We start from the raw sequence: 20,082 nt of genomic DNA on the forward strand, positions 1-20,082 counted from the left end.
TTTTTTAAAGATTTTATTTATTTATTTGAGACAGAGAGAATGAGAGAGAGAGAGAGAGCACATGAGAGGGGGGAGGGTCAGAGGGAGAAGCAGACTCCCTGCCGAGCAGGGAGCCCGATGCGGGACTCGATCCAGGGACTCCAGGATCATGACCTGAGCCGAAGGCAGTCGCTTAACCAACTGAGCCACCCAGGCGCCCGAGGCTAAGCTCTTTATTGATCAGAGTGGAGGAAGTTTGTGGTCCACTGTGTGGTTATTTCCTGTGTTTTATTATGATTGTGGTTAATCATTGTAATTACTAAACCTTTTGTAGCCCTTTGCAGTCCTGCTCATTGAATGCCAAGTTATATATTAGGAACTCTATATATATCACAACTCTTCACAGCACATATAAGGAAGCTATTATTCCAATAACAATATAAGCAGCAGTATTTACTGATATATCAGACATTGTGACAAGTGCTTTACACACATATTTTCACTGACCTGCCACAACAACCACATGAAGTTGGTATCACCAATACAGATGACCTTTGAACAACATGAGGGTTAGGGGCACTGATGTCCCGTGCAGTCGAAAATCTGTATATAACTCTTGGGGTGCCTGGGTGGTTCAGTCAGTTAAGCATCCGACTCTTTTTTTTTTAAAGATTTTTTTTTTTAATTTATTCACTTGAGAGAGAGAGAGAGCAAGCAGGAGCATGAGCAGGGTGGAGGGGCACAGGGAGAAGCAGACTCCCTGCTGAGCATGGAGCTCAACCCAGGACTCCGGGATCATGACCTGAGCTGAAGGCCAATGCTTAACCAACTGAGCCACCCAGGTGCCCAAACAACCAACTCTTGATTTCAACCCAGGTCATGATCTCAAGGTTGTGAGATTGAGCCCCGCATCGGACTCTGCACTGGGCATGGAGCCTGCTTAAGATTCTCTTTCTCCCTCTCCCTCTGCCCCTCCCTCCTCTAAAAAAAAGAAAAGAAAATCTGCATATAACTTTTGACTCCCCAAATACTTAACTACTAGTAGTCTACTGTTGACTGGATAGCTTACCAATAACATAAACAGTCAATTAACACATAATTTTGTATGTGATATGTATTATATATTGTATTCTTTCAAAATGTAAGAAAAGAAAACATTATTAAGAAAATCATAAGGAAGAGAAAATACATTTACAGGACTATATTGATACTGTAAGTTTACGTCACCTGTTTAAAAGATGAATTATCTGTTAGTACATCTGTCTTATATGATACAGAACACTAGATGTTATATGCATTATTAACACTGGACATCAAAAATGAAAAGATAATGTGAAAGAGGAGGTGGCTATGAAACTATTTATCATAGCAGAGTATGTACTATAGTTAATTTTATGCAGTTATGATTTAATACTGCATCTTCGTGTTTGTTTACATTTCTCTTGACTGTGAATGGTGCCATGTATAGTACGTGTGTGCAAAAGTTTCGGTAAATTTTTACTTTTTACAATAGATTTGTACACACATATATACATGCTTTGTGTGTGTGTATACATATATGTGTATATATATATATATGCTATCTATATTTGCATACATGCCAATTTACAAAACAAATGCTTCAAATTCATTTCTACAAAATTAACTAACTGCCTACTATAGGCAAAAACTTATTCTCCTTGCACATCCCACACTCCATGTCCAAAATGACCTTTAATTTAGGCTTTAAACCTATATTTGATATTTCCTATTTTATAAGTGAATGTGTTGCCCCCCACTTCCTATGTTGAAACTCTAATGCCTACGGTGATGGGAGGTGATTTGTTCATGAGGGCATGACCTAAAGAGAGCTTAGGTGTTCCTCATAAAGTAGTGTGGTTCTGGAAGAAGATAAAATAGGCTCTGAAAGAAGATAGACTTAGTTTGAATCTTGACTTTTATTCTTAACACCAAGGTGACCTTGGGCAAAAGACTTTAAAGTCTTTAAAGTCTTTAAAGCTTTCAAACAAAGTCTTTAAAGTTTTCAAACAAAACCAGGGGATTTTACTCATGGTGTGGTTATGCAGATTAAATGAAACAGTGCACACTAAAACATCCAAGAAAGTTTGTGGTATACACTAAGCACTTAAACAATGTTAGTCTGCCTTCCCACTTGGTATTTTCAATATGTGGGACAACAATGATGGTAGGCTAGTTTTACAAACACATAGAGGGAACTCCAGAAAGTGGTTGATTCAGTACCTAAAACAATATATAAACAATATACACAACAAGAAGATTTTCATAACACAGTGCTTTTTTTAAAATTTAATTTTATTTATTTGAGAGGAGAGAGAGAGAGCACAGGAGCACTGCGTGAGAACACAAGAAGAGGGAGCGGCAGTGGAAGAGGGAGAAGCGGACTCCCCGCTGAGCAGGAAGCCCAATGCAGGGCTCCACCCCAGGACCCTGAGATCATGACCTGAGCTGAAGGCAGATGCTTAACCAACTGAGCCACCCAGGTGCCCCCAAATAGTGCTTTTATACTTTTCAAAGTACCCTTTCTTAGATTGCTTCATCTGTATTTTGCAAAAATTCTGAGGCAAGTGGATAAATTATGAGGAAATTGAAGCACAGATAGGTCAAGTGATTCAGCCAAATCATAGGGGATAATTAGCTAAAACTAGGTTGATGCAGACAAAGAGAGAGCTCTAAAAATTCCAAAACTGATTCAAAGTTTTGAACTTGGGAGATTTGAAGTTCCTACTGCCAGTTCCTGCTGCCAGTTGTCCATCAAGCATGCATAACCTGGCTGAATCTCAGGTCATTCCATGACTGATGGGTCATGTTAAAATGCAATCTGGATGAAGGAATGAAGGTATTATGGTTGACTCTCTGAGGTAAGGCTTATAAATAACAATGAGATTCCACATCCAAGACCCAATTTGTCTTAGTTTCTTATGCTGAAACAGCAGGGATAGGGGAGCAAAATCATCTGAAAATAGCATTACACACTTTTGTGGTTTTGATATTGTATCATAGTTATTCAAATTGTTACCACTGAGAAAAACTAAGGACATGTTGCATGGGACTCCCCTGTACATTTGGGGGGGAGGTAACTTCATGTAAATCATTATTATCTCAAGATAAAAAGTTAAAAAGATAGCATTGCACAGCATAATCCTGTGCTATTTCTTACCTAATTCATTTTTTTTATTTAAAAGCAGTTGTATTAGCTTTTATTGAACTGAGATTGGAATTTAATATTTAAAGAGCTGAGCATGACAAAAAACCAAGGAGCCACCTCAATAAATAAAAGATAAATTCTGAAACTCAATCATGAAAAACGACACCAGAATAAGAAAGCTCCTGGACACTAGGACAGCTGGGCACCAGGTTGCGTGCACTCAAGTCTGTAGGCACAGATCACAGCTCCAGAAAAAGACCGATGGATGGCATGGCATGTTGTTACTGTGAGTTAATAGAGCTCCTCAAGAAATTTCTTTCCTTACTAGCTATATTTCTGACCCAAACACTGTTTAGGCAGGTGACTATTGGCCACAGTGGCCATGGAAAACCCTTTTTCTGGTCCAATGCAATCAATACTATTGTGAGACGGGCCCTTGTAACTGAAGAGAGAGCTCTGTCCAATATGATAAGCTTTAATCTCTTTGTCAGGGCTCACATAATGTTACTGGGAGTTAGACAACACGATCAAAATAGAGAACTGTTGAGGACAGTATTTTCCAAGCTATGAGAGTGCTAGACCTTTGTGAGAACCCAAATATAAAGCTGGGGTGCTCTATTTATGCTTGGCCCTGCTGTTTTCTCTGTTTCATTTATCTCTGTTCATTATGATGGCCTCTAAACCGTTTCCTTCAAAAAATGTCCTTGTCATTATCCATACTATAACCCATCTCCTGATTACCATTCTCTATTTAGAAGGGATATTCCCAAATGTCTTCACACAGGTTCCTAGGTATCCAGGCTCCATACTCTGGATTATCCTGATCTGAGCATTAACCCTATGGTTAGGCTTTTTTCCTCCACTCCCCAACTATCAAATTTTAACTGTTCTGTGTCTCATCCAAACAAAGACCAAATGTGGCATGCCACACTGAAAGAAACTGGTCAACTAATATACTAAATTCTGGATTAATTCTTTGCACCAATAGTTATTGAGGACTTACTTTACAGAACACATATTCTAGGAAATGAGGTTATAGCAATGAACAAAACAAATTCTATGTCTTCAAGGAGCTTACATGTTAGCAGGGGAGACAGGAAATAAAAAAGTAATACAATGCAATATAATGTCAAGTAGTAAAAGAACTATGAAAAAATAACACAGAATAAAGGAAAAGAGAATAATTGTTATTATGGGGGGATCTCAGGGAGGTCTCTCCCAGAGTTAATGGTATTTGAGTAGAAACCTAAATGATATGAAGGGGGAGTCATGGGAAGGAAGAGAGTTCCAGGTAAAAGGAATAGCAAGTCTAAAGATTTAGTGAATATTAGTAAATTATTATATTAGATATTTGGCATTCTCTAAGGACCATAACAAGACCTTTGTAAATTTCTTTTTTTGTGTGTGAATGTCATTTATAATATTAATGTCCTGGAGGCCCTACAAGATGGTGGGTTGTAAAAAGGTCATAGTAAGTCCAACATTTAATTTTTTTGAAAGCTTTCTTCCTCCCTGCACCTGCCATATGTGGATGAATTCTGCATCTAATCCCTACTATTCTCCAATAACTAGAATCTTCAATGAAACACATCATTTTCTCCCTAAAGAGCCTGAAGGATATTAAACTGACTGGTCCAAACTATTTTATTGTGTTCCATTGTATAAAGATACATAGCCCTGACTGCCAGTGACTGTTACTTTTAATCAATAAAGATTCTAAAGAGCGACAGAATGACAGTCTTGCCACATCTGAGCTCCTTTTATACTAATTGGTTTAGCTCTTAATATTTAAGCTCACAAAGTTTATCTTTCCCTAAAAAAAAAAAAAAATCTATGCACACAATGTTACCCTTCTTTTCAACTTCTCTTCCTCCAACTTCTTTCCAGTGTTTCTTTTTTCTTCTCTCCATTGATCCTGAAGCCAGGATCACCATCTCTGTTTTGTGTGAAATACACCATTCTTTCTGTTGCTAAAATATCTCATTTGGTCATTCCATGTCAAAACACCTCCTGCTGATTATGAATTCTCCAGGGCTCTGCTCTTGGTTACTTGCAATTATGACTGAACAGAATCCTGAGCAATTACTCCTTGATTCAATTATCATATACATGCACATAGCACACTCGGTTCAGTCAGGTGTAATACCCAAAGCATTTGCATTTGTATAGAAGATTTAGGCTTTTATAAGGGAAACATTGTACTAATTAATTTAGATTCTTTCTTTAAGCTGACATAAAATTTTATTTTTTAAAGAGCCGACAACTAAAAAATGCATATGGACTTTTAATTGTGAAGTCTAAACTTCAGCAGTGAAGAACTAGGCATTTATAATTTATAATACTTTTATTATACATTGCTATTCAGTCAAATAGTTTATAAAGACAAACTCTTCCTAAATGTGTTCAGACAATAATTGAAGAACGGGCATTCCACAATTTGTTCAATCTGTTATTCCTGACCCAGTGGTAGTTTGGTTCTCTAATAGAATATAATTAGGTGTATATGTGGGAAATTAAAAGTTAAATCAAACTGCATTTCATTGACCACAATTTAAATTAATTCATGTCTTTTACTGTGTATAGGGTTAATTCCCACACTTCCCACTAGTCATAAAATCTGAACATACCTAATGTTAAAACTAACATTATTATGGGTCAGTTTCCATGTTGACTCAACATAATTTTACTTTGCTACAATGTAGGGACTGAGGCTCTCAAAGTATTTGTGATACTGAGCAAAGCTTACCATTTCCATTTTTTGAATATAGTCTTTTTTTTTTATTTTAGAGAAAAAGAAAGACAAACAGAGAGAGAGCGTGTGTGTGTGCAGGGGGAGGAGGAGAGGAAGAGGGAGAAAGGGAATCTCAGGCAGACTCCCTGCTGAATGCAGATCTGAGGCAGGGCTCCAGGCAGGGCTCTGTCTCATGACCCTAAGATCAGATCATGACATGAGCCAAAATTAAGAGTTGGATGTTTAACCGACCGAGCCACCCAGGCACCCCATTTTTTGAACACAGCCTTAATAAGATTGATGAAATGACTTTCATGTAAAGGGAATAATAAAGATAAATTCTTTCTCTGCTCCATACAGCTCCCAAAGTATGCTCTAACTCTAAGTTTTTTTTTTTTTTACTTTGTTGATGCCTAGTTCCTAGAATTATCTCTACTTTGATACAAGTTCTTTTTTTGCTTCTGCCTCGGTGTTTCTATAGCACTTTATTATCTCTAGTAAAGTGCCTAAGATATTTCATTGTTTTTTTTAATCTATTATAGGTTTTTCTTATCCACTAAATGTTGGATCAGGTTCTGTGATCTATTTAACTTTATATCCCCTTCTCTACTTCACTGCTTGGTACCAAGTAGGAACTCAGGACATGTTGATGGAATGAATAAATGAACAAATGGATACATGAGAACAGAGTATGTCACTGCAACTTTTCCTTTCATTGTAAATTGCTTTCAAGAGATGATATTTTAGAATATTGAGTACCCTGGAAAACCTGAGGAATAGTTAGTTCCTGCACATAAAAGACATCTAGATAAACAAATCACAAAATCTATACTAATTTTCTCAGTCACAAATCATTTAAACTGACCTTGAGGATATGCCTACTAATATGATTAAAATTGCTATTTCATGCTAATTTATTATTGATCCACACAATTATGAACAACATTGACAGAAAAAGCAGAATATAATATCAAGTTGTAATGTGATACCTCTGAAAATGTAATAAATTGTGGTACTTTCTTCCTTCTGAGGTTTTAAAACTAGAAATTACATTCCTCTGAGGGACTGTTGATTTATACAAAATAGTTAACTCATTTTGGTAACTTGGACTGAAGAAAAAATCATAATTGGAAAAATGCTATGGCACCTTCTGTGTAGAGAATGTCATCTGAAGTTGAAATTATATTTAAACTACCAATGGGAGAATACTCACTGTTTAACTGTTTAGAAGAGTGCAAATTCCCTTCTTCTTGCCAAAGAATATAAAACTAACCTCAAAGTGGCAGTACAGGGCTGACAAAATCCTTTAAGGGGTGACTGTTCTTCCTTAAAGATGGCAGAGTAGGAGGACCCTAGGCTCACCTCCTCAAGCAGATACAACTAGAAAACATTCACAGTATAAATAACCCAGAAAACGACCTGAAGCCTGGAAGAATAAACACTAAATGTAGAAAAGAGGCCCCACTGAAGAAGGTAGGAAGGGCAGAGACACAGTTGGGAAAAAAACCAACAGACTTGTGGGACTGTCTAAGGGAGGGAGGAATGCAGGAGGCATGGAGAGGGGAGAGAAACAGACCTCCACACTGGGGAGCCCTCATGAGGAAGACAAATCCCCATGACATTTGGTTTTGAAAACAAGAGAGATCAAATTTCTTGAGTTCTTACAACCAGCAGGACTCAAAACCTGGAATATTTTAAAAGTCAGTGGGATGAGCTCTGAGAGAGCAGGGAGGGCCAGAGGAAGGGGAGTCCCTGTCCTTAAAGAGACAGCACTACAAATAGCCTGCAGAGATACAGCATAGAAAGAGCAGTTAGAAAAACACCTGGGGCATAAGGGAGGAAACAGTGCTTACTAATCTCAATGCCTATTGAATAAGGGACAGGCAGGGCTAGGTAGGGAGAGATAGGTAGGGGGCCATGAGATCAGGCTCACAAAATTCAAATTGTGGGAGATGAAAGGAAACCAGAGATAAAGGAACAAACCAGTCCATCCTGTCCTAGGTGAGGTCAGAGGTGAGGTCTTGTTATAAAAGCTACTTGTGACTAACCAAGAATTACCGGGACCCTAAAAAGGATGTAGGGAGGTAAGCCGTTGAAGGTGTTATCACTAGTCCTTACTCAATGGTGCCATCAATAGAGATGTTAAACAGATTTAAGTTTCCTGGTTCGTTTTCTATAAAAGACCATCCCTAAAAGCCCTCAGTGGCAACCCTGTCGGGACCCCTCTCACTTCTGAGAGTTTTTCTGTATCCTGGCCTAATAAACTTCTATTGCTTTACTCACTCTCCTTTGTCCTCGAGATTCATTCTTCGACTCCATGAGACAAGAACCTCGCTCTCCCGCATCACTATCCTGGAGGGATAGAAATTCCTGGGGGAACTCTTCCAGGAACAAAGGAATTGACAGGCACCATTTCCCCCCCTCCTCCCCTGCATAAACACTGGCCGCCTAAGGGACTCACTACCTAATGTGCTAACACTGCCAGCCCACTCTCAGGCCCTGCGCTTCAGCCAGCTTAGCCCTCTGGACAGCCCACCTCAGACCCAGCACTTCAGGGCCCCTCCTGCAGAGGACAGGGCACAAAAAGCTTGCTAGCACTGCCTACCTACCTCACCACCTTCCAATATGCTGGGCTTTGGCAGATCTGTCTTCTCAAATACGCTCCTGGACAGAGCCCATCCGGGTGCTGCTGCAGGCCTGGCAGTGTGCAATCAGCCCCTACAGTGGCCAGCACCACTCCCAAGTGACTCCGGCCATGGAAGGAGGGAAACGTAACCACACACACCAGTTAGACAGAGGCCTCAGCAGTGGGCTGGAGGCAGACAACTGGCTTGACTACAGAACCTGCCCACCAACGAAAGCTTCCCATGAAAAAACACAGGGAAAGAGCCCTGCAGTTTGGTGCTACCGCATCTCTGGCAAATGCCTGGTCTGACTCAACTCAAGACCAAGATGTCCCCAGATGGGCCCACTAACACCACAGGGACCAAACACTGCCCACAACAGGCAAAGAGAGCCACTGCAGATGCCCAGACTAAAGGAAGAAGTGGCTCAGCCACAATAGCAGGGCACATGCATAACACATAGGAGACACCCCTGAAGTGACAGGTTCTGATGAAGAGGGGACAATGCATGGCAGGGCACTACAGGGCACTACACTCTTCCTTACAAGGCCATGACTTTCAAGTGCAGGAGAGGTAACTATCTTTCCTAACACACAAAAGCAGACACAGAGAGCTCTACCAAATGAGGAGACAGAGGAACATGTCCCAAATGAAAGAAGACCAAATCACATCAAGAGACCTAAGTGAAACAGATATAAGTAATATGCCTGAGAGAGAATTTAAAGTAATGATCATAAAGATACTTAATGGACTCGAGAAAAGAGTGGAGGATGTCAGTGAGACCCTTAACAATGAGATAAAAAAGAACCAATGAGAGATGAAAACCACAATAAATGAAATGACAAATATACTAGATAGAATACATAGTAGACTAGATGAAGCAGAAGAATGAAACAGTGACCTGGAGGACAGAATAATGGAAAGTAATCAAGCTGGGCAGGTGAGAGAAAAAAAAAATATGCAAAATGAGAATAGACTTAGGGAACTCAGCAACACCATCAAGTGTAACAACATTCACATTTTTAGGGATCCCAGAAGAAGAGAAAAAAAGGGGACCGAAAGTTTATTTGAAAAAATGACAGCTGAAAACTTAGCAAATCTGGGGAAGGAAACGGAAATGGGAAGAAGACATGAACAGACATTTCTCCAAAGAAGACATGCAGATGACCAACAGATACATGAAAAGATGCTCAACATCAGGTACCATCAGGGAAGTACAAATCAAAACTATAATGACATTATCACCTCACACCTGTCAGAATGGCTACAATCAACAACACAAGAAACAACAAGTGTTGGTGAGGGTGTGGAGAAAAAGGAACCCTCTTGGTGACAGGGATCCACTCCTTGTCCTCGGCCTTGCCTCCGCGACCTCCATGGCCTCGACCCAGGCCCTGACCACAGCCGCGACCGCTGCGCCAGATGCTGCTGCCGAAGCCTCCACGGAAGCCGCTGCGGCCTCCCATTCCAGGGCCCCCGGGCCCTCTGGGCCCTCCTGCAGTGCTGGCATCAGCCGCCATTTGGTGTTAAAAGAAAAAGGAGCCCTCTTGCATTGTTGGTGGGAATGCAAATTAGTGCAACCACTATGGAAAACAGTATGGATGTTCCTCAACAAGTTAAAAATAGAACTACGCTATCATCCTGTAATCGCACTACTGGGTTTATCCAAAAAATACAAAAACACTAATTCAAAGGGATACATGTACCCCTAAGTTTATAACAGTATTATTTACAATAGCCAAATTATGGAAGCAGCCCAAGTGTCCACCAACTGATGAATGGATAAAGATGAAGTGGTGTATATATACACAATGGAATACTATTCGTTCATAAAAAAGAATGAACTCTTGCCATTTGCAACGACATGGATGGAGCTAGAGAGTATTATGCTAAGCAAAGTAAGTCAGTCAGAGAAAGACAAATACCACATGATTTCACTCACATGTGGAATTTAAGAAACAAAACAAAAAGAGAGAGAGAAACCAAGAAACAGATTCTTAACTATAGAGAACAAACTGATGGTTACCAGAGGAGAGGTGGGGGGGGATGGGTGAAATAGGTGATATGGATTAAAGAGTACACTTATCACAATGAGCACTGAGTAATGTATAGAATTGTTGAATCACTATATTGTACACCTGAAACTAATATAACGCTGTATGCTAATTATATTGGAATTAAAATAAAAAAAAAATTAAATTAGGGGTGCCTGGGTGGCTCAGTTGTTTGAGCATCTGACTCTTGATTTTGGCTCAGGTCATCATCTCATGGTCCTGGGATTGAGCCATCTCATGGTCCTGGGATTCAGGCTCCGTGCTCAGCATGGAGTCTGCTTGTCCCTCTCCCAGTGCTCCTCCCCCCTACTTTCTCTCTCTCTTGATCTCTAAAATAAATAAATAAAATCTTTTAAAAAATTAAATTACAAAATGATGCACCTGTAGATCACTGCTCCAGTCAGTTGCATCAATACAACATTCACACCATTTCCATTATTCACACTATGCAGTGCTCAAGTATTATTTAACTATTGTGAATAAATTGTAATGACTCAATTAACTTGTAAATCAAATTACTCATGGCAATAATGCTATATTTAAGAAAAGTAACAGTTAAAATTGATTAGTAATTTAGTTTGGGAATTCTGGGTTAACACAAATATGAGTCACAATTTTTGAACTAGAACTTTTGAACTAGAACTACCTCTTGCCTTGCTATATACTGTAGATGAAAGTGAGAGGTCTAGATGGTATTATGATTTTCAAAATAGGATGAGAAATATACTAAGCTTAATTTAAATTGCAAATACTCCTTTAAAAGGTTGAAAAACAGAATTAATTTACAACAATATTGTCTTATAAACAACAGAAAATTCCCTGCATTTTCCCAGCAGTCCTGTAAGAAAATTACAGGTGTATGCTAAGCGTTTTCCTAGGTATGATGCCAGGTGAAGAAGAAGTCACATCTGTTCATTTTATTTTTTGGGTTTTTTGTTTGTTTGTTTGTTTTTGCTTTGGACTCAATGAGCATTTCTAACCTTTGTTTTATGAGAATACGCATCCTATTAAATGTTAATATTTATGTGTGTGTATGAAAGAGATAGAAATAACAGAAGGAAAGGATCTGTGGTCAAGTAAGTTTGGATTTTCTGGGTTAAAAAATGTTTTAAATGGGGGCGCCTGGGTGGCTCAGTTGGTTAAGCGACTGCCTTCGGCTCAGGTCATGATCCTGGAGTCCCAGGATCGAGTCCCGCATCGGGCTCCCTGCTCAGCAGGGAGTCTGCTTCTCCCTCTGACCCTCCCCCCTCTCATGTGCTCTCTCTCTCCTCTCATCCTCTCTCTCAAATAAATAAATAAAATCTTTAAAAAAAAAAAAATGTTTTAAATGGTTCTCCCCATCCAGTAAATCCAACAATTTAAAAGATATTACTTGTATTGAGGAAATCTGTGATTTTGAAGATCTAATGTCTCAAGGGATATTAAAATTTCAAGAAACACATTTTAGGTAATGCTAGAATAGACAGTAAGCTCCTTTAAAGGTAAGAAGAATTTCCAATTCACGTCAGCATCTCTATTGCCTAGCACAGTACCTGAGTTTATGCTGTGTATTCTTAAGTACATAGCATAGGTTATAAGCATAGAGGGATAGATCTATACCTCTCTGTGTAGCCAATAGTTACAAGCCAAATTGAAAGTGGTGAAAACAGCCACTCTTATAAAGGTAGCCCAACAAGAAAAATTCTAAACATAAAAGAACACAGGGATATTCAAATACAATTATAAGAAATTTGGATTTTTCTTCCTTTTTTTTTTAAGATTTTATCTATTAATTGAATTTAAATAAAAAAGATTTTATTTATTTAAGAGAGAGTGCATGTGTGAGCAGGGGGAGGGGCAGAGGGAGAGAAAGAGGGAAAGAATCCCAAGCAGACTCCACATCTAGCACAGAGTTAGACTCGGGACTCCATCCCAGGACCCTGAGATCAGGACCCAAGATGAAACCAAGAGTTGGACACTTAACCAACTGAGCCACTCAGGCACCCCTGGATTTTTTTTTCTTCTAAGCACCTATTTGCATTGCTAATATTTTGTAACCAAGCTTGATCTTGTAGCTAAATGGCTATAGTTGATTTTGATGTCTTGAGTGCTGTTATTTGCTGTAAAAATGGGAACCTTGTAATTGTTTGAAATGGACACCGATCAGATTAGAAAATGGATGCCAACTAAGAAACATGTTTCTGACAATCTAGGCAGCTTTCTGAGCTGAATCTCATACAAGGAGCAGAATGTGTCACTCAAGACTCCATTAAGGAAATAAAAATGGAGAAATTGTTGAGATGAGCTTTATTTAATTAACTATAGCATGTCACAAGTCATGCTGGCAAAGTAGAAGGAGGTATGAACATGGAGTTCAAGTAAAAGGGTGTCAAAGAGAAGTTTGCATTCATATGTCAGCAACATAATTCTTAAGCATGCAAAGCTAGAAAGCTAATCCCTGGAATCATTAGGGTTATATTGAAGTACAACTATACATTGTATTTAAGAACATAGGGGCACATGGGTGGCTGGATGGCTCAGTCAGCTGGGCAGCCAGCTCTTGATTTCAGCTCAGGTCATGGTTTTAAGGTCGAAGGATCAATTCCCGTGTAGGACTCTGTGCTGAGTGTGGAGCCTGCTTGAGATTTTGAGATTCTCTCTTCCCCTCTCTCTTTCTCTCTCTCTCAAAAAAAAGAACATAAACCCCAGAGTGAGGCAGATCTTTTAGACAGACTCTGATACATACAGGCTTTGGGATGTTGGAAGATTTAATTAACTTTCTAAGCCTCAGTTTCTTCAGTTTGTAAAATCAGGGTAAAACTACTAACTGCATAGGGCTAATATGAGAAATAAATATGTAAATGTATGTAAAATGTTTTGTGCAAGGCTTGGCTCATGGTATGGTTGAATTAAATCGTAATCATTATTTCACCATGACTGTAACTGTGAAACTGTCTAGTTGTCTTCCTCCCAACTTTTAACTATAGCACATGCCATCACTCTACTTTGTTTACATGGTAGCCTAAGTTGCATTATTTCTTGATTAGCTTCTGTGACCTGAAACATCCCTACCATTTTGGTCAAGCTAAAGATATGTCTGGGTATAAGTCTTCTCACCTCTGAGATCTTTTTCTGCAATGTTTTATTCCTGGAATATCCTTTGCCCTAGCCTACTAAGTGGACTCCCGGGGGTGAGAGATTCTGATGTCTCTGCTTCCTGTGCTTAGAAACTCTGTTAAAGTTTTGTTTAAATGGGCTTTTAAATATGCTGTTTTATTTTCATGTCATTTATTTATTATTTATATATCACCCTCTTCCAGAAAAGATTAGAAGTGGCTAAGCAATGTTCCAGTAAGTTTGATTTTTGAAATCTTATCTCTGTATTAAAAGTAATTTATTATCTCAACAACAAAAGCAGTTTTAGGATAAGGGTGATATTTATAGGGAGGCAACTCAAAATAAATGGGAAACCATACAGTGTCTACTTTTAAAGTACAAAGGTAAAAGGGTTGAGCTTGGCAAATGTTAGAACCGTAAAATTAGAAATCAAGGAAGAACCTCAGGCATCACCTTGTAAGAAAGCCTCATTTTAACAATGAGGGAACTAAAGCCCCCAAAGTTAAATGATCATAGTCACACAGCTAGTTAGTGGCATCATCTTTTTGTTTTAAATAGTAATGATTAAGGAAAACTAAGTTGATTGTATTTTCTCAATTGCCCATGATTATAGGAAGGATTACTGCCTTCCTATATTGCTATCTGCCATCTGTTGTCAGGGTATCTTATTTGAGGCAAAGTACCAAGAAATAAAACATTTCTTGAATGCTAGACTCACACGCCTAAAATTATAAATAATTCTGATGCCCCAACACTACCACTCTAAGAAGGGGGTGGCAGGACAAAAAAATCAACAACCAATGTCATGCTCTCATCTTTTCAACAGTTCTTAGGATTCCTTCCTTCCTTCAGGATAAACTCATATATTAATCAAATTGTCAGAAAAGAGCTGTGGGCCCCCTCCTTTACTTTTAGAATTTGTCCCTAGTATGAACTTACTCTTGTTCCATTCTTAGAATTTATTTACCCCCAACCAGCAGATAAAATATATGCTTAGCTACTAATATTTTGACATAGAATGTTAGAATTTTAGAAATAGAAGTGTTGATACTATTATTCTACTACCTATATCCTATTCCATACCTTTGTCTTCATCTTAAATGATGAGAGATATCTTAGACTGTAAGCCCCTATATGAGAAGAACCTTTTCTTTCACTTGTTCACTCAATAAATCCTTACCAAACTATTGTATACCAGATCTTGAACATATAGAACCAGGTCAAGGTGAGCTCCCTGAAACAAAACTATATAAATAGTATGCTTAGCATATAGCAGAGGCTTATATATTTGATAAATGAGTGAATGATACGATAGGTGTGATCTCAAAAAGGCCACTAAAAGAATCCGGATTATCAAATTCCACTTCCCAATTTAACCTATGGATAACTCATCATAGCCATGCAGTTCCATGTACTAAAAAACTGGTTAATCTTGATGACAGGGATGTTGGTGATGGTACATTTCATTGCCCATGATTAAAAAACAAAAGGATGGCTTTTCCTCTATTCCTACTGAACTCCTCCACAAAATGAATTCAAGAAAATGTACCTTTCTTGAATTTAAAAGACCATAGCACTGACTCAAAAATTTCCTTCAAAATAGGTCTTTTTAATGTTACTTTAATCAGTCGGATAAAGCTTTAGAATTAGCAAGACTGGCTTTATCTCAATATACATTTTCTGAATTTGCTAATGTTTCAGCTGTTGGGGTTGGAGTGGTGGGGGTGGGAAGCTTTCAAAATGTAAGTACTTTATTATTTTTTTAATAAGTAAATTCTAGTCTGGGAGGTTAAGTCCAATATTGTTTTGTCATGTATTGAGCCTGATTCTACAGTGCAAAGCTGCATTCTTCCCTCAAATATATATGCTTAATTTCCCCTGAAAATAAGAGTTTTGCTTGATTGATTACAGAATGTAGAACACTGATTACTTCCTGCTTGAACATACGGTTCTTGCTTTGGTTCACAAGATTTGAAATATAATCATATGTCACGGGTTGTACTCCTTTCTTTAAGCTTACCAGTTTATAGAGAATATAAGTTAAACTTCTAGCTAATTTACAATATCTACTTTAACCTTGGAGTCTCACGAACTCCACCATGTACCTTGATGTGGAGTTCATATTACTTTATAGGACAAGCAGAATTCTCTATGACTCCCATTATCTCCAAATTGCCACTTTTCTCACATAGGGCTTATCTGTGCTCTTTGGAGTTTTTGTTAACTAAAGGGAGATATGTGATGAACAAGGACAATTATTCGTGACTTTCTTAGCCCTAAGATTTTACTTTAGTTTCTTTCAGAGTTCTGCAGCCTCTTCTTTAGTGCTTCAGTTGAACTGTACAGTTCTTCAGGAGGCCCTTTAAATGCTCCGGCTAATCTGCCTTTGACAACTTTTTTTTTTTTTTTTTAAAGATTTTATTTATTTATTTGACAGAGAGAGACGCAGCGAGAGAGGGAATACAAGCAGGGGGAGTGGGAGAGGGAGAAGCAGGCTCCCTGCCGAGCAGGGAGCCCGATGCGGGGCTTGATCCCAGAACCCTCGGATCATGACCTGAGCCGAAGGCAGACGCTTAAGGACTGAGCCACCCAGGCGCGCCCCCCCCCCCCGCCCCGCCCTTCTTTTCCTGAAGTCAGTAGAGAGAGGTCTGGAGAAGATACAGACTGACTCATTTGGCACCGCTTAGCAGGAACAGAGGCTGCCCTTTCTTTTGCTAGTCTGATTAAATTAGTGGGAAACATTTTCCTTTAATGAATCCCAGCATCTTCTCCTATGTTAACACCTGGCAGCCACTGTGGCCTTGACAGAGAGGGCTAAATGAGTTAAATAAGCTGCTGATGTGCCTGCCATTCAAGCATTTATTCAACAAAGCTACTTCAAACCACATGTCTTAACGCCCTGCCTTTTCCAACTCTGCTCTAGACACAAGAAGTTTGTTTCCACTCCAAGGCATTTACACTAGCTGCTCCCTTTCCCTGAACTGATCTTTCTCCAGATCTTCACGTGACTTTCTTCTTTATTTTGTTCAGGTCTCTGAGGAGATTACCTCGCCATACTGGCCTCAGAAAACCCTGTCTAACGTGATCTTCAACCCCTATAACATTCCACCTCCACACTCTGGTCTCCTTTTTTTTTTCATAGAACTCATCTGTTACTTGAAAACATGCTACACATTCATGTATATTTCTACTGATAACCCTGCTAAAATGTAAGTTTCATGTAGGTGTGGATACTGCCTAACTTGTTCTCACTGTTCCTCTATACCCTTACCTCAGAGCCTGGCACATGGTAGGTGCTCAACAAATACTTTTTGAATAAATGGACGAGATAGTAATTGAAAGTGGGCTGTATGTTTGCACTGTCCCAAGTTCTAAGGATTCAGCAGTTGACAATACTTCTAAAGCCCTTGCTTTTGTGGAACCTACATTAATGGAGGACTTTTGCAAATGTCCTAGTGAGAGATCTCGAGAAACTTTACTAGATTACAGTGGTATGGATGACAAAGAGGGGTTAGATTGGAAAGGTGTTTAATAGGTAGACTGAATAGATTTTGCTGATTTTCGACATTAGGGTGACAGTTCATTGTCATCAGGGTCTGGATAAAGTTTCAATTGAGTTGAAGAACTTTTAATCTTTTTGATGCTTCTTATCTTATTTCTTGAACTCTCTTTTTTTCCAAGTACTCAGTGCTATCTTTCTTCTGTTTAACTGACTGAGTATCCTCCCCCAGTGCATCCAGATCTACATTCTCTGTACGTGTCTAATATTCCAAATTTCCATCTCTTCACCCTGTTTGAAATCTCTAACTCCCGGGACTCTCAGCATTTAGGCAGCCATATTAGCATTAAAATTCTTTATATCTGGGATGGTCTTATATCTTATACAACAAATAGATTTTAGCACTGCTGTGTGCTAAGTGCTAAGGATACACAATTAAACCAGATAGACAAGATCCACACCTTCAAGAATCTCCCATCACAGTCATTCCCCAACATGGGCAGCAGATGAGTTCTGTGTTTTCGTTTTTATAAAGTCCACCCTTAGTCAAACCACTTCCTAGCCTATTTCTTACGTAAAGAATGTCACTATTTTTCAGGTGATCAATATACCCAGAGCACATTAATGTTCAAACCTCTTCCCCCTGAGGTTACCAACTTCACTTACATCCCAGATACCCTCATTCAGTGGTTTCCACCTTATGTATACTTCCATCACCACCACATTCACACCAAACCAAGGAGAGGGATTAGCAACAAGAGAAATAATCTAAACAATATTAATAAACCCTCTAACGATCAGAAGAGTGGGTTGCCACCCCAACGGCTTAGATTTTACAGACCTCCTCCGGTGTTTTATTGAAGGGTTGCAATGTTAAGCTAGACATTGATATTCCAGTGTAACTCTCTCATTTATTTCTAGGTCAGGCTTCAGTGAATGTCTAGATTGTTTTTTCCCCTACTGTTGACTGATATGCACAGTTTTTAAAAGCTTAGGTTGCAGTGACTCATATTGCTATCTTATTTCTCAAAAAAATTAGACAGTGCCCACAAGCAATAAATATGTTGGGTATATATAATTATACCTTAGAAAAGTGGTTCATACAAGATATATAGTGTTCATTTGAATACTTCATGACAAAGTGAGTATAAACATAGGAAGAACTAAGAACCATTTGATGAAGACCTGGTCATTTATAAGCAGTCTGTAAAATACAGACAGCTGTACTATTCAGATGGCAGAGTTATTGGCAACAGTTGGGTAATTGTGTGAATCCTAAGATTATAATTTTAATATAATTTTTAAAACTTTTTCTTATAATCACTAGTAAAAACTAAAATGAGGCTTTAAAAACCCGAGCTCAAAGCATTAATTTTCTAGTTTCCTCTCAGGGTCATATATATTTCTGGTTGATATGATGCTCATGTAAAGAACAGAAAATTTTTCCCAAGTGTCAGAAAATCTAACACATATAAGAGGCATAGATATTGATGGAATATTAAAGAGAAAATATACTTTTTAAAATAGTAACCATCAGGTACAAAGATATCTGGAATGAAGAACTTTACCATAAGTAAATTTATGTTTCTCCAAATCCATGAATTTGTAATAACACATTAGTTTAGGTGTTATATTTTTAATGATTAAAAAACTGTTCTATGAATTTGATTTTTTAAAGCTTCTAAATAAGTTATATCAAAATACGATTAGTTTGAAATATCATCTGGTAACACCAAAATGTATAAATACATTTTCTCATTCTTGGTAGCACTTATAAAATCTTGACAATTTAAAAGACCACGGTCAGTACATGGATGGATGCATATGAGGTGTGCTCATCCAATTTTTACACTGAATAAAATGAAATAGGATACATAATTCTATTACCACTACTACTAATAGCTAACCTTTAATGAATACTCCCTATGTCCCAGACAATACTTTAAGCTCTCTACATCCTTTATTTAATTTCATCTTTACAATCTTAGAAAGAATGTATCAAGATTAGGTCATTTTTCAGATGAAGAAACTGAAACAGCAAGCAATTAAAAACCTTACTCAACGTCATATAGTAAATCAGAAATACAGGATTTGAACCTACATAGTCTAACTCTAGAATCTATGCTCCTATCCATGTGTGAGAATATTTTCTCAGAGATTTGGAGGCTCATGTTTCCCAATTTTAAGATGCTAAATCGAATTCATATATTTGTATGTAATTTGTCCTCAAATTTCAGTAAAAGGCACACTGTGTCATTAAATGTTTTTGAGTATTTGACATTCTACCAGGTGCTAGAGGTAAAATGGTGAATAATAATTTATGGTTCTTGACATTAAAAAGATCAATATGGTAACAATGAAGATGGAGGGAAATGAATCGAATTGAGAGGTATTTAGGAGGCAAACAGTCAGAACTTGGTGAAGAATTAGATGATAGTTTTAAGAAAGAAGAAGTTGAACTCAGAACAAAGAATAAGTTCGTTGGTGGGTTGAGCAATCAAGATCTGATTTTGAAGTGTGTGCAGAACATCAAAGTGGGTAACTTATAGAGAGTTAGAAATTAAAAGTAGAGGGTGCCTGGGTGGCTCAGATGGTTAAGCATCTGCCTTCGGCTCAGGTCATGATCCCAGACTCCTGGGATTGAGTCCCACATCGGGCTCCCTGCTCAGCGGGGAGCCTGCTTCTCCCTCTGCCTCTCTCTCTCTCTCTCTTATGAATAAATAAATAAAATCTTAAAAAAAAAAGAAATTAAAAGTAGATTTTAGGAGAAAGCCCTGGATGACATATATTAGAAAGAAGAGGCATAAGCATATAAATGATAAATGAAGCCATAGGGGTTTACAGGTCACTCAAGGACATGGAGATGAGAAGAGATTTAGGAAGACATCAATATTTAGGAGACAGGCAGAGGAATTGTTCCCAATCCTTATATC

General features: G+C 38.3%; 1 pseudogene; it reads left to right on the forward strand.

Annotated features, from left to right (window-relative positions):
• The first annotated feature begins 16,969 nt into the window (after positions 1-16,969).
• LOC102734766 (homeodomain-interacting protein kinase 2-like) overlaps positions 16,970-20,082 on the forward strand; it is a 176,392-nt pseudogene continuing 173,279 nt past the window's right edge.

This window comes from Leptonychotes weddellii, chromosome X, assembly GCF_054177405.1.
Source record: "Leptonychotes weddellii isolate Sample4059 chromosome X, ASM5417740v2, whole genome shotgun sequence".
Lineage (NCBI taxonomy): Eukaryota > Metazoa > Chordata > Mammalia > Carnivora > Phocidae > Leptonychotes > Leptonychotes weddellii.